Genomic DNA, 16,215 nt, shown 5'->3' with positions numbered 1-16,215 from the left:
TAATTCTACCAAAGTCAAGGTATTTCTTGCTGGCAGAGTAACATTTACTAAATAGTTCATGGTTTCTTAGACCTAGTTGCTTGGTAGCACATTGTTTTGAGTGTTGGACTTGAGTTAGGAATATATGAGTACGAATACTGCTTGAGACACTTATTAGCTGTCTGATCCTGGGCAAGTCACTTAACCTCTGTCTGCTTCAGCTTCCTCATTTATAAAATAGGGATAATTGTAGCACCTACCGCCCAGGATTCTTGTGAAGATCAAATCTGATATACATAAAGCGTTTTGCAAATCTTAAAGGGTTACCTAATGCTAGCTATTATTAGGATGTCTATTTTTTGGTTATAGTATGTGAAAGTATTTTGGGGCCTGAGAAAGAAAGAAAACATTCATTTTCCAAAAGAGAATTGATTGGGTTTTTAGAGTTGGAAAGGGAATAAACATTTTTGAAGATGCACACTGTAATTTTTTTTTTAAAAAGCCTTTTTTTGACACCGCAAATTTAATAACCGCTTGCTTTTCAAAGTGAAATCTGGACCGGTTTAGTCTAAGATTCCTTCCACTTCAAAATCCACTTCAATGAATCTAATTTGGGAATTCAGCTATTGAGAAGACATTAGGATAACTGAGACCATAGAGAACCTAATGTGACTTTTCACAAAAGGATCAGAAAGTACTTTAAGATGCTACAGTGCCTCAGGATTATCCTTATGAACAATTGGGTCAGCCCTTGAAGGAAAATGTCATTGTTCTAGGTAAAAGAGAAATTGCTGAAATATAGGCCTCTGAGGTGAAATGCCCTTAGAGAGGCCCATCATTTTACAAAAAGGATCCTGGGGTCCAGGGAGGTGAATGAACTGCCCATCATTATAGAACTAGTTAATGTCAGAGTTGGAACTTGAATGTAGGGTTGATAATTCCTACTTCAGTGGACTTTCTACTAGGCCAAGACTGTAACTGGAAAAGGCCTTTATAGAAATGCTTTCCAAAAATACCAACTAACTAAATACAAAAAGGCCATTGGCATAATATTTTTCACCACAGAGACTGTACCGTTGAGGTATTTGAAGAGAACTTAATAAATGCTTGCTGATTGCTGATTGATTATAATGGGTTGGGGTGCTCTTTAACTCTTTGAAACTTGGAATATCTCTAATAAGAGGCACACATATATGACCGTGTGCCTCTCTACAGGATGCTGCTTCCATCCCAGTCATCCTACCTCTTTCCCACAGGAAGCTTAGAGACACCCTGTTCTCTGATGAGTGAATTTTCATTGACCTTTCCTGGAACCAGACCTTCAGATTACTGTCAGGCCATCTCCAGACCATTCCACAGCCCTCACTAGATCCCCTTTGTGTGAAGCTTTCCCCTATTAAAATGATGGCTCCCTCCTCTCTTTTCCAGTTTGTCCAGGAGGTGAAGATCTCACCTACAGGAAGCATGGGCACCATCCCCAATCTGGAAAGGGCTACCTTCTCCATCTTCCTTTAAGGGATATGGCCTCAAGGATCAGGCTTGAGGTTTGCTCTTTTCAGTTCCAGATGCAGGCAGCAGAAGCTTGGGACCTGGGAGCAACCCTACTGACAGGATTCCAGACGGGATGTGGCTGCCAGCCCAAGAGGGAAGCCCTGAGAAGCCAGGGTGCCAAGACATGAACTTGGGGGGGGCAGACATTGAACTTGTAACTTGGCAGGACTGTGCTATTTATGGATTGAGTTAAGCTGTGAATCTAATGCCCCACTTCTTGGCAGAGACTGAGGGAAAAAGGAGTGATTGTGTCCCCCAGCTGTAGGTTTGGTTTTTGCAATACCTTTGAGGTAAATATGGAGGAGGGACAGATAGACAGAAAGAGACAGACAGAGACAGTGTGAGAGACAGTGAGAGAGTGAAGTAGGAGAAAGAGGAGGAGGAGAGGAGGAAGAGAAGGAGGAGGAAGAAGAGGAAAAGAAGAAGAAGAAGAGGAAGAAGGAGGAGGAGGAGGAGGAGGAGGACGACAACAACGACGGCAACGAGGACGAGGAGGAGGAGGAGAGGAGGAAGAGAAAAGCAAGGAAAAGAAAGGAGGGAAGGAAAAAACTCCTTAAGGGCAGGGACTGCCTTACTTGTATTTCTATTGCTTTAAAGTGCTTAATACATGTTCTCACTCGCTCTCTCTTGTCTCTGTCTCCCTTTCTATTTAAATTTACCCATCTATAGATTGAACTATAATTTCAGACCTATAAAAAGAAGTTGTCTGAATTTAAAAGTAATAGTTCAAAAAAGAATTAAAAATATAGTTCACTAAATTCATACTCATGCTCTATTTCATCATAACACTTCATAGGATCTAAAACAGGATGGGAATTTAGAAAACATCTGGTCGAAAGAGTCCGTTTTATATAAGAGGAAATGAATGTCCCAAGACCTTAAGTGACTTCCCCAAGGTCAAACACAGATTCTATGACTTCCAAACCAGAGCTCTTCCTTATTCAAGAACCAAAAACTCCCTAATGCCTGTAAGGTCATATGCAAAATTATTCAGCTTAGAACTTGAGGAAGAGTGGTAAGGCAGAAAGGAGAAGTTGCTGAAAGTAAAGACTCAGGACAAACACACACACTTAAGTTTTTTAGACTAAAGTCTCACGTTAACTAGAGACTTGGTACTGGAACCACTTCAAGGCCAGGGTGACTGCATGAAGTCTACCTTCTGCCTGATGGGAGGAAGCTGAAGGCCAGTGGCTGAGCCCTGCCAGTCACTAGACAAAAAAGGAAGTCGCTGCTTGGGGTGAGGATGCCCAGCGCTACTGGAGGGAGGTTGAAAGGACACGAGGCAGGACTGGCTGAGGTTTCACAGAAGCTAAGTTGAAAGGGATCTCAAAGTCTTTCTTGTCCAACCACACACCTAAGATACAAATCAGCCCTCCTCCCACACAACGTCCTGACACATAGTCAGACTCTGCTGGAAGCCTTCTAATACTCAGTGCTCAGGTAAAACTGGCCTTCTTCCTCTTCCATCCACATGGAATTTCACTGTCCCTGGTACCTAGACTTCTCCTCACCTCAACTTCTTGGAACTTTTCTTTTTCCCTCTCAGGCTCGGTTCAACAGCAACCTTCTAAATAAAGCCTTCACTCATTCTGTTCCCACCTTCTACCCCCTTCCCTAACATCGGCCCCCCAGCTGCTAGAGCCCTCTTTCTCAAATTACCTTTGTTCCTCTTCTGCATGTAGTACGCATATGCACACACAGATATGCACATATATGCATATACACATGTGTATACAAATATACACACATATGCATATACATATACACATATTCATATGTATGTATACATGATGTCCCCCCAGGTTGGTCTGTAAGCTCCTGGCAATCAAGCATCATTTCACTCCGTATTTGTATCTCCATTGCCTGGCACTTAGTAGGTGGTCAGTATATGCTTGTGGACTGATTGATTGAGAAGAAGAGAACTCACAATTCTGTGAGAAATTTCATTATTCTGAGGAAATTAATTTTTTTTTACACATTTAATTGTAAAGTGAGTTATCTCTTTTTTTTTCCCTTAAGATGTTTCTGTGGATTTAACTAAGTACCTCCCTGTAATCCCAGTATAACAATTTAAGAGAAAGAGTCTATATCTACAAAAGAAAAGATATTTCTTCACAGCTGGATAAGAGAAAAACTATTCTCTAGAGATGCTAAGAGGAGGCTGTACTCTGCATCCGCCTAAGAAATGCTAGCTTTTTATATTTACATATTGTAAATATGTTGCTTGGGCGTTTTAGTAGAGCCTGGGTCTTCATGACTTTTTTTGGAGTTTTCTTGGCAAAGATATTTGGAGTGGTTTGCCATTTCCTTCTAAGGCTCAATTCACAGATGAGGAAACTGAGGCAGAGTCAGTTGATTCATCCAGAGTCATAGAGCCAGTAAGTGTCTGAGGCCAGATTTGAACTCAGGTCTTTCTTGATTCTAAGCCTGGCACTTTATCCACTGTGCCACTTGGTTGCCCCTTATATTTATATAAGAGAAAGAAAATGTCTAGTTTTTCAGAACCAAGTTACTCAGGGCTAGTAGCCCCAGAGATATTTAGATATATTGTTTAGAGATACAGGTCAGATAATTTGTAAGTCCACCTTGCTAAATCAGGGACTATTGTTTAATTATTTGTTGCATATTATATGATGGTGGTTGGGTTGTTATTCACTTTTTTGTCCTTTTAATAAGCCTACCTTTTTGTTACCTTGTGGCCACCAATATTTGCAAGTAGGGATTTGGTGTCACCCTACTGAGTTGTCCAATGGAAGGACTTTCTCTGGGAGTGGGGAGGTGGGGGTGGAGTAAGAGGGAGAGAAGTGTGATTTCCCAAAAGACACTCTTGGGCCCTTCATGTTAGTGAGGTCTCTGACACAAGGTATACCGTAGTAAGAACAACTAGTTTTTAAGCTTTTGCAAAGCACCTAGTACCTTATAATTTTCTTCAGCAGAAAGAGAACTGGGTTTAACACCTGAGGACCTTCAAATCCAGACTCAGTTACTTACTTAGTTTCTGTGGGCCTCAGTTTCCTCAAAGGTTAGACATCTGACTTTATGGTTCTAAGCCTACAAACAGTCAATTTGGATCCTAGTTCTGCTCTATCCTACCTGTATTATCTTGGCCAAATCATTTAAATTCCCTGGGGCCTTACTTTTGTAGGTTAAACTAGAGGGTTTCTGATGTTCTTCCAGCCCTAGATCTATGGTTCTCACAACAACCTCTGAAGTAAATACTACAGGTTTTATTATCTCCATTTTACAAATGAAGAAACCAAAGTAGAGAAGTTAAGTGACTTACCAAAGTTACTTACACACAGCTGGTAAGTGTTAGAGGTGGGATCTGAACCCAGATCTCTCCTGGCCCCAGGCCCAAGGCTCCTTCCACAAGGTCGCACTTAATCTCACAAAGTGAAAGTCTAGTTAGTTAATAAAAAATTGTTGCTGGGCTGATTGATAATACCTCATGCTGTGAATGTTCACCATATAATCCATCATCACCAGCAGGTGTGGGATAACTTTTTGTAGGCCGACCTTTTTTGATCTATCTGCAAGGCTGTTGTGAATACCCAGTCATCCGAATCTAGATCCTGGTTTTAGCAGCATGAATCATCTCAAAGGCTGTGGGAGTCACAGAGCCAAAAGAAGAGCCAAGAAATAGCAAACACAGTGCTTAACATTTATCCCCCTAACCATGGGAGTTAAGCTCATGAAGGCAAGAAAAATCCTGATCACCCTAGAAAATGTCATCCTTGCACCAGAATAAAAAGAAACTCGGGGAACATAAAGATTTTGGGGGGGGGTGTCATTGTGGCAGCCCTTGGAAAATATGGACGTGTCTGCCATGCTGCAATTTCCAGCCTAGGCATTTCCTACTTGCAAGTTCTACTCAACCCTGCTGCACCATGGTCAGAGGACTGCAAAATCCTGGTCAATGTTAAATGGGGGCTAAGTCTCCTATTAAAAGCTCTTAAATGACATAAATCTTAATAATAACTGAACACAGATATCAACACAGATAAAAGAGCAGATTGTCTTTAAAGGAAAGAACTTGACTCCCACTGAGCTCTGATATTTACCAGGTCAATGAGTATATGCTGAATGCCTACTGTGTGTAAGGCACCATGAGTACTACAAACTGAAGATAAAAAGACAAGAATCCTCAAGAATCTTACATTGTACTGGGGAGAAGCAGAGAAAGGATACAACTTATAAACACACATACATACACACATACATATACCCACACAGAGACATACACACATATATGTATGTATAATATCATTTGGGGAGGGATAAAGCCCTAACAGTTATGATTTTGAATATTATATTAATATTAGTCACAGATGGGTCTACAATCTTTCTTGTACAAAAATCCAGGTTGGTAAGATCACAGATCTACATGAATATTGAATATCAGGCAGAAATGACCCCTGATTTTCCATGGTCCCTTTTAGAAAGCATCATAAGGGAATATATTTCAAAACATACTTCCTAGTTAGCTTTTCATCACAAAACGTTAACTTAAACAGAAATGTGTGAAATGTGCCATTCTTAAATGCTCTTCCACCAATCTTAAATCTTATTCTTTGTACTGTAAGGGACTTAAAATGATCATGACAAAAGTCGAGCATTGGAGTCCTTTCTCAAATTCTTTTAGCAAGTGGATCCTGAGACATGCATTCCCCATTAAGCAGGTGCACTTTTCTGTCCCCAAAGTATGAGAACCACTTTAGGAAATTCTCTTTTGTAATCCTCCAGGGAACTTACCAAGGGGAAGTTGCTAAGCTTCCATCTCAAATGTTAGGCATCTGGAAGGAGTTGAAATAACAGCTTGTGCAAAATGTCACAGCTCTCATTCCATGCACTTTTAATATTAAGAGGGTAATGCTGATGCACCTCAAAGGACAGCTTCACTGCAGACCGACCAGCTAAAAAGTTTGCTAGCTAGTTTAAGAAGAAAAATCAGGCCATCTGTTCAAGTAGAACAAGGTAGAGAAATGGGGTACAACAGCTACAATAATATGACTGAAGAGAATATTAGAAAATGGTCATGGAATGCAATGGAATAGGTTCTAGACCAGAGTTGGGGAACCTGGGGCCTTAAGGTCACTTGTGGTCTTCTAAGTCCTTGGGTGCAACCTTTTGACTGAATCCAAACTTCATAGAACAAATCCCCTTAATAAAAGGAGTTGTTCTCTGAAACTTGGACTTAGTCAAAAGGCTGTACCTAAGGACCTAGAAGACCACATATGGCCTCAAGGCCACAGGTTCTCCACCCCTGCTCTGGACAATTCAGTCCAAACCTTTCCATCTTACTTAGGCTTACCAATATATGAGGTAAATTGTTTTGGAGGGGCGTAGAGGAGGGGTAAGGGTTAGGGTTTGGATTACATGGAAAATTTTCTGAATTTTTCAATTATCTGCAACTGTGCAGCCCCAGGCTCAAAATCTACTGATAAAAGTAATTCATAGTCCTGACAAATTGATTTCACTGTAGTTGTGTCTGGGTGTGATGCATGTAAATCCCCAATAAGCACTGAGGGCTGCTAACCTGTTCAACCAGATGAGTGTGTGTTATATAACACCAGGCTATCAGCTAAGTTCCGTAGTGCGCGTATCTAATTTTACAGTAATGAAAAGAAGAGGCCTTTCTTATTTTTTCAGTCCAGATCTCATCTACCATGCTGAATTCTTTGTGTAGGCACCAGCATCCTTTGAACAGTTACAGGCACTCTTGCGTGTACTATATACAACTACACCTTGATGGAGGAGAGAAAGGGTTGACTTGTATACCTTAAGTTAACACTAGCATTGTTTCTCTTAATGACTATCCAAGTGGATAGGAGTGTTTCGTTCCAAATTGCCACAGATACAGGCAAACCTGACATGGAGTTTCAGAAAAAGGTAGAATTTTTTTTAATACTTCATATTCGCATCAATCTCTTTTTAAACAGAAGAGAGGGAACAAGTTACTATGAACTGTGAGGTTCAAAATGGATGTTGGTAATGATGAAAATAGCAGAGTGGTGTATGGAGAAGAAGACAGTTTCATGAATTCTTTTGGTTTTTGTCAACATGTAATTCAATTAACTGCACATAAATGTTTAAACCATAACACATTCAGAGTTTCCAGAGTAAATCATGCCATTTCCACCAACCTATATATATGTGAGGAAGTGATCAAGCGGCTAGATGACTGCTTGTTGAGGATGGCAGTAGAAGGTATTCCTGTTAGGGTATAGGTTGGACAATATAACCACCAGGAGCCCTTTCAATTTGGAAATTCTATGATTCTGTGCTTCTGGGATCAGTCTGATGTCTTTTGAAGAAGAGTTTGATACCAGCTTGATACACCTGTATTTTCATTGTTATAAAAAGAGCTGGACGAGATGATCTCTCATGGCCTTTCTAAGCTCTAAGGTTCTTATTTTTGACTCATGAAAAGGCCAACAAATGTCTTCTTAGCACAGGGATGGTCCACCAGCAATAAAAACTTTCTCACTGATCCATTAGATCAAACAGTTAAGTTCTCCTATATTCTTATATCATGCCTCTGAGATTATTCCTAAGTGAAGAAATGTAGTGACAATGTCAAAACAATCTGGGATGCCTGGAATTGAGACAAATAAGATTCCCTCATTCAGATCAATCTAAATCCTTGGCTAAAAGTCAGTTATCACCAAGGCAAACGGTTTTTGATGATGGGATTTTTAAGTGGGTTTTTCAATGATGGAATTAATGGTCCATGCTCAACTGCAGTATAACATTTCACTTAACATATATTTCTAAGGATATTAAGAGTTTACCCTCTGGTTTGTTATAATTATAAAACTGATGAATTCATGATATGTTGTCTTTGCAGATGTGGCTTGAATGTATTGATACTATCTGGCAGTTACTGCATGGCTGACCCTGATCTGGAACTAAGATTAAAACCAAATGAGTGATATAAGTATGTATTTTGTTGTTGTTCAATCGTGTTCGACTTTTCATGACTCCATTTGGGGTTTTCTTGGCAAAGATACTGGAGTGATTTGCCATTTCCTTCTCCAGCTCATTTTACAGATGAGGAAACTGAGGCAAAGAGAATTAAGTGACTTGCTCAGGGTCACACAGCTAAGTGTCTGAGATCAGATTTGAACTCACAAAGATAAATTTTCCTGACTCCAGGTCAGGCATTTTATCTACTATACCCTAACTGCTCATGTGTATGTATTTATATAAGTTCATGTAAATATGCACACAGGTACATGTGTATATATCATATATGTATATGTGTCTACATGTTACATATATGCACTCAGTGAAAATCACTTCAAATACTGATGTTTATTCCATTCATCATTATAGTTGAGTACCATTAATCTATTTCTCACTACTCAGAATAAGTCACTAAAAATCCAGGTAATATGTCAGAAACAGTGAAATTTGACAATTCACAAAGCATACATGAACAGTTAGGAAGCATTTCCTTTTTATATTATGAGGCATTTAAATCTTCTGCAGACCTTGGAACACATGAGGCACTTGGGTATGATGCTATTAGATGAGGTGAGATTGCCAATTGGTGCTAAATCAAAAGATTTTGAGGTCAGGTGAACACTAAAATCAGAACTTTAAAGAACTCCCCAGTGTCAGGGTTTTTTTCCCTTAGAATCACAACCTGCAAAATCATTTACTTGTGGCAGTTACAGAACTGCTAAGGAATACCAAGGTCCAAAGGGAAAGGACCAACAGTATTGAGAAAATGCAACTGAAACCGGTGACTGTACCCAGGTGCAATGAAATTTATCAGGAAATGGGTTTTTATAAGCTATCATCAATTCTGCCCCCACCTTTCAAAGGCAATAGTTGGTAGTGCTGTCAGCTACCATCTAGTCTTGAATGGACCGATCTTTATACCTCAATACATCTGAGGAAAAGACCCTACGTTTAGATCTGGATAAGAGCTATTCATTTCTTATTTAAGTAATGAGTTCTCTTTCTTTGACCCAAAGAGCTTCACTAATCCCTTTGGCAAAGAAGTTCCAATATTACTTTTTAAAAGAAATTGGAATTTATACCCTAATCTTTTTTTTTTTCTTTGGAGGGAGGAGGGAGATGATGAGATGTTAAGATTCTTCATTTCTATATGAAAGGAAAGGAAATTCTCAGACACCCAGCATCAATTATATACAGCACTATTTTCTTGGCACAATTCTGACTTCAAAAAAAAAAAATTTAACAGGAAGCTGTTGACAGTCCTCAGTACAAGGCGCCGCGCGCACACACACACACACACACACACACACACACACACACACTCCAGTTTACAGATCAGCTAAGGAACTGATGATGAAGGCCCTCCCTCCTATTGTCCGAACCTAATGTGCACTCAGAGGGACCTTATTTTAAAAGGAAACACGCACACACAAACTTTTGTTTGTGTTTGGTGTTCCTTTCGCTCTGTTCCCATTGTTGCTAATTATGAACCTTGCAAACGAAAATAGAAACCGAGTTTCAAAGTGTCCTTCGCTGGAGCTGGTGAGAGAGGGTAGCGGATGGTAAAGCAACGAACTAGACGCTGCGGCTCTGGCTGCCCAGGAGTTTGAAATCCCAAACAATGTCAGAGAAAGCGACTGTTGGAATGCAGGAGGGAGCGATCTGCCCCAAGTTGGAGCAGCTGCTCCCCCGGGGCAGTGTGGTCCTCGAGCAAATGCGGGAGCAGGAAGGATGATTTGGCTGGGACCATCCCGCCCCACTGAACTGAACCTCCGGAGCTGCACACATTGCTGGTCACTGGAAGCTGGCTCACACTTTAAAAAAAAAAAAAGATACTCCAATTGCTCATCCAGACAAACTTGCAGCAGTCGGGGGTGGGGTGTATAGGATGAAACATCATCCCAGTAAGCTTTCAAATTATCTGGCTAGAATGTAAAGCAAAGTGGTTACCTCACACGGAAGAAATGCAGGACTTTAATAGTCCATGCTCCGGCAACCCCTGGAAAGCAGCGGTGGCAGCGGCAGCGGCAGGAACAGCGGCAGGGACAGCGGCAGCGGCAGCGGCAGCGAGCGGAGATAAGTCCAGCATCCAACAGATTCTCACAAGCCTTTGGCTCGACGGACTAAACCACAGACTCAGCCTCCAGCTGACGTCAAAGTCGCTGTCACATGGCCAGATGAAAGCCAAGAGAGCATTGGTTGTCGTAGCAACCACCGAGCAGCTCTGAAATTATTTCAATAGGTCATCTGTCACCGTGTGTGTGTGTGTGTGTGTGTGTGTGTGTGTGTGTGTGTGCGCGCTCACGCTCGTTTGCACAGCCATCGAAAGCAACTGCTTCCTGATAACCTGAACGCATAGAAGTTGTAACTCACGGGTTTCTTCTAACTTTTCCCGGCGCAAGATGCAGCATGTGTCCCTTTCTAAAACAGAACAAGACATTCCAAAAACTTTCAAAGCAGAACTCTCTCTCTCTCTCTCTCTCTCTCTCTCTCTCTCTCTCTCTCTCTCTCTCTCTCTCTGTCTCTGTCTCTCTGTCTCTCTCTCTGTCTCTCTCTCTCTCTGTCTCTCTCTCTCTCTCTCTCTCTCTCTCTCTCTGTGTGTGTGTGTGTGTGTGTGTGTGTGTGTGTGTGTGTGTGTGTCTCTCTCTCCCCTCTCTCTCTCGGAGGTGACGGTGTACTGGATGGCCAACCGACCTCTGAATTATGAAGACCCGGGGTCTATTGCCGCCTCAGCCCCTTCAAACTTTCTGTGATGCTGGCCAAGTCACATTTCCTCCCTGAACCCAGGATTCCTCATTCATAATGTGATGGACTTCACTAAGATGTCATATAAGGCCTCTTGTGCCTCTAAATTTGTCGTAATAATAATAACTACCATTTATGCAGCCCTTTGAGGGTTTACAAAGTGCGTGACAAAAATGATCTCAAATTGCTATTATCCTGTGAAATAAACAATCTAGGGGAAGAGTGTCCAAAGGGACAGTAAAATTAATCCAAATTGATGTGCTAATGAAATATTGATACTATTAAGAAGAAAAGAATACAAAGTCACTTCTCTTGGCAGACAGGTGGTAGAAGGAGATATGGTTTGTACCTAGGTGGAGCACTGAACCTGGAGTTAGGAAGGTCTCAGTTCATATCCAGCCTCAGACACATTTACTCACTATGTCACTCTGGGCAAGTCACTGCTGTCTACTTCATTTTCTTCATCTGTAAAATGAGGATAATAATAGCACCTACCTCCCAACTTTGATGTAAGGAACATGATATAACATCCAGAAAGTGCTTTGCAAACCTTCAAGCACTATGTGAAATGCTAGTTGTTGTTACAATAAGGGTATTGGAACTATTCCTTCCAGCTCTAAAGCTATGACCTTTTTGGGGGGGATCTTATTTTATTTTATTTTTTTAATGTTCTACAATCACTACCATAAAATTAAGATTTTAACCCCCCTACACCTACCCCCCACTAACCCCCTCCCTCCCCAAGACAGCATACAATTCTGTATAGGTTCTACATATACTTTCCTATTGAATACATTTTCACTATAGTCATGCTATGTAGACGAACTAAAATAAATGGAAGAAATCATATAACAAATCAAAACATAACATACAAACACACACACACAAACATGATCTGCTACATTCTGCGAATGAATTCCATAGTTCTTTCTCTGAGTGTGGAAGACATTTTGCCTTAGAAAACCATTGGGATTTTTTTTTTTTTAATTCTTGCGTTATTATGAAGTTCCAAGTCTACCAGAAAAAACTCTCGCACACTGGTCGTTGCTGTGCACAAAGTTCTCCTGGTTCTGCTCCTTTTGCTCAGCATCAGATCACATAAGTCCTTCCAGGCCTCCCTGAAGTCTTCTTGTTCATCATTTCTTATGGCACAATAGTACTCCATTACATTCATATACCATAATTTATTCAGCCATTCCCCAATTGATGGGCATCCCCTTGACTTCCAGTTTTTGGCAACTACAAAGAGTGCTCAAAGCTATGATCTTAAGATTTAAAAATAACAATAAAAGGCTACATGGAAAGATGAAGAAAAATGCAGGTGGCTTGAGATCCTCTTGGCCATATTCCAACTAGGAGAAGGAAGCTGAAGGATAATATATTTCCCTATTAGAAAATGTTTGTACAGGAAAGAAGATACCCACCCACCTCTAACACACATACTTTCCAAAATTGTGCTACTCAATGAATGTTTTTAGATAGCCTTGTCTCCAGATTGTCTTTCAAGAATTGTCAGTTCCACAATATTTTCATTAATTTCACTCACGCTGATCTATCTCATCCAACTCATCCTGAAGCCTCCTCATTCAGCTTTACTGCTTATCAATGTTTGGGAGTAGGGTGGGAGGAAGGAGAAAGAAAGAGAGACTCTGTGTATGTATACATATGTGGGCATGTATTCAGAAGATGAAACTGTTGACCCATGCTAAGGACATTCAGATTAACCACATTTATTAAACACCAACTGTGTGTACAGAACATTGATTTGCTAGGTGCTGAGTAAAATATATATTATATGGAAGTGTTTGAATTGCTACGATAGCTCTGTATTTCTAGGATATGTTACATTAACAAGTGTTCAATAGGAAAGATAATTGCATGTTATTCCTCATCACAGACCATAACATCAAATTTATCTTACACACAAAATTTGTAACTGGAAGTTGTTTCATAGCACACACACATATATGTATGTATGTATGTATGTATGTATGTATGTATGTATGTATGTATGTATATGTGTATGTAACCAGACAAAACACAAATATCTCTCTCCTCTTTTTTTCTTCTCTGTTCTTTCTCTTCCCCTTCTCTCTTTTCTTCTCCCTCTTCCCCCAAAGTAATTCCTCCAAATTTGACAAATACACATTTTTTTTCTGAGAGATCACAAAACTCAGAAGTAGAAGGGATCTTGTTGTTGTTGAGGTATATCTGACTCTTCCTGACCTCATGGATCATACTGTCCATGGAATTTTCTTGGCAAACTTACTGGAGTGATTTACCATTTCCTGCTCCAGTGGATTAAGGTAAACAGATATTAAGTGACTTGTCCAGGGTTACACAAATCAGCAAGTGTGTAAGGCTGGATCTGAACTCAGGATTTTGGCTCCAGGCTCAGAATCCAAACCACTGAACTACCTAGCTGGCCCAAGAGGGATCTTATAGATGCATAAATTAAATTTAGCTATGGAAGGAGCCTTACAAGTCACCTAAATTCAACTTCCAGATATCCCAGATGAAGAAACTGAGGATCCATAAATGACTTGCTCAAGGTCAACCAAGGTCACAAGGGGCAGAGCCAGGACCCACATCCTCGGATGGCACATCCACCTTTCCTCCAGCTGTACCATACTGTCTCCTGATGTTAGTCATCATCTGGTCCAACTACCCTCATTTTAGTGAGTGCTTTGAAGGAGAACACGTAGTATATAAGTGTACTTGAGGGGTCAAGAAGTTTGAGAGAAAGACAACTTTATTGTTAAAACCCCAAGGACACTGCCATTCTGGGGTGGGGCAAGGAGAACCAAGATGCCCAATTCTGGTTTTCTTAAAAGCAGAGTATTTCCTATTTTGCACATGATACCCAAAGTCTGCTGGGTAAACTGTTTATTCTACTGAACCAAACTTCTACTGAGTCAGAAACTGTCACTTCAGGGGTGAGACTACCAACCAAATTGGGCAGCCACAGAAGTCTTCTAGGCTAGCATCACTTTGCACACTTCCTTCCTGTACTCCATTAAAAGTAAATGATGCACTCTGATTCAGGAAGCTTCTTTCCTCTATCATAAATACTTTGGGGTGCAATATCATTAAAGTAAGATTTTAGTAACAGCCCACTTTTATTCATTAATTTCCAAACCTCTGGCTGCCAGGTTGGACTTGTCTCAGATTTTCAAGTAATTTTAGGAGACAGAACAACACAGAGTTTCTCCTTTTGTTCTTTGTTTATATACCTGCTGCCAGATGTATGGTATCTAAGACAGACAGTGGAAAGATTTAGAGAACTGCTTTAATTCTTGTGTTTCAACAGTGCTATGGGAAGGGAATTATTCAGATCTGCTTTCTGTTCAGGTATGAAAATTATGGCAATTTTCCTGAAGGGCTGGGATAGATGGGAGGAGGGGGAAAGAGAGGGCTTTTGGAACATAAAGACAGAGTTGATACAGATGGCTCCAATCTGTCTACATAGCCAATTTGCATACGCTATCTGATCAGCTAAGAGGATACTACTGTCAGAAGCAAGTACATGCTAATAAAAACACATGCCCTTCATCCTAAAAGTTAAAAACAAACAAACCAAAACTGCTTGCCTAGCACAATGTCCAAGAGTTATGGCTCTTAGGAGAGAAAAAGGGGACCTCGAGGCCACATGTGGCCCTCTAGGTCCTCAAGTGCAGCCCTTTGACTGGATCCAAACTTCACAGATTCAGGCAAAGGGCCACACTTGAAGATCTAGAGAGATATATGTGACCTTGAAGCCGCAGGTTCCCCACCCATAGGGTAGACATTAAAAGATCAGCATTATGGAAAACAATGATAAAAAGACCCAGAGTGTTTTGGGTAAGGGGTAGAATGACCTGAAGTTAACTAGGAGATCCCAGAACTACAGTTTTAAAGCTAGAAGGAATATTGGAAACCATTAGCTCCAGACCACTATATTTTGCAGATGAGGTAGCTGGGTCCAGCTCCAAGTGAGACAGCACTTTAATTAGAAATCAAGGATTAGAATCCAGTCATCTCCCAGTCTAGGACTTTAGTCACAAAACTACAGTGAGCTAGGGAGCCCCAGGGAGAACAAAGGACTTGACTTCGTTCTCTATTGCCTATCAAGTGAAATTCAAGCTCCTATCTCTGGCATTCAAAGATGTGCTCAATCTGACACTTGCCTTCTCATGCTGGGACATCCCTCTTCCACACCCACTGTGGGGTCCTCCATTTTGGGAACAGACCTACAATAGTCATCCTCCTGGCTACACTTCTGACTTTCTAGACTTGTCCACCTCACATTCTCTTTCCATCTCCCCACTGCCACCCCAGCTTTTCAGCTCCCTTTTATGTGCTGTTGCCTTTCAGACATTTTTCAGTCCTGTCTGACTCTCTGTGACCTCATTTGGGGTTTTTTTGGCAAAGATACTGGAGGGGTTTGTCATTGCCTTCTCCAACTCATTTTACAGAAAAGAAAACAGAGGCAAACAAGGTTAAATGACTTGCCCAGGGTCACACTGCCATTAAGTATCTGAGGCCAGATTTGAACTCAGATCTTCCTGACTCAGGGCCCAGTACTCTATCCACTGTGCCATCTAGCTGCCCTTTTACTATTTATATAACCTTGGACAAATCACTTAACATCTCTGGGTTTCAGTTTCTCATTTGTAAAACAAGAGGATTCTGCTTCATGGACTCAGAAGTCCCTTCTAGCTTTCAATATATGATCAGCCTTATTCGTAATTCCACAGCCCAACCAACTCATCCCTCAAATAAAACTTGTGTCTTTCTGACTGTATTTTCACCTTTTATTAGTCCTTGTACCTAGAATAGCACTTTCCCTTCCTTTTTCCACCTGCTTATTTCTTCCCCCATCCTTTAAAGCCTAATGTAAATGCCACCCCTTCTAGGAAATCTTCCCTCATTTAGTAATGGCTTTTAATAATAACAATTGCTCAACATTTACATACATTTTAGGTTTTGCAAAAT

General features: G+C 40.8%; 1 protein-coding gene across 3 annotated transcripts in view; it reads right to left on the bottom strand.

Annotated features, from left to right (window-relative positions):
- Positions 1 to 16,215, bottom strand: part of NCALD (neurocalcin delta) — a 579,604-nt gene that overhangs the window by 106,103 nt on the left and 457,286 nt on the right. The window contains exon 1 of one of the 3 annotated variants that reach the window (XM_072603366.1): positions 10,447 to 10,640. The exons of the other annotated variants lie outside the window; for them this stretch is intronic. The gene's annotated coding sequence lies outside the window, so the exon portion shown is untranslated. Of the gene's footprint in view, positions 1 to 10,446; positions 10,641 to 16,215 lie in introns of those variants that run through there. 3 annotated transcript variants of the gene reach the window in all.

The sequence above is a fragment of the Notamacropus eugenii genome, chromosome 4 (genome assembly GCF_028372415.1).
Source record: "Notamacropus eugenii isolate mMacEug1 chromosome 4, mMacEug1.pri_v2, whole genome shotgun sequence".
In the NCBI taxonomy this organism is placed as follows: domain Eukaryota; kingdom Metazoa; phylum Chordata; class Mammalia; order Diprotodontia; family Macropodidae; genus Notamacropus; species Notamacropus eugenii.
This window is presented reverse-complemented; position numbering and strand designations above follow the sequence as displayed.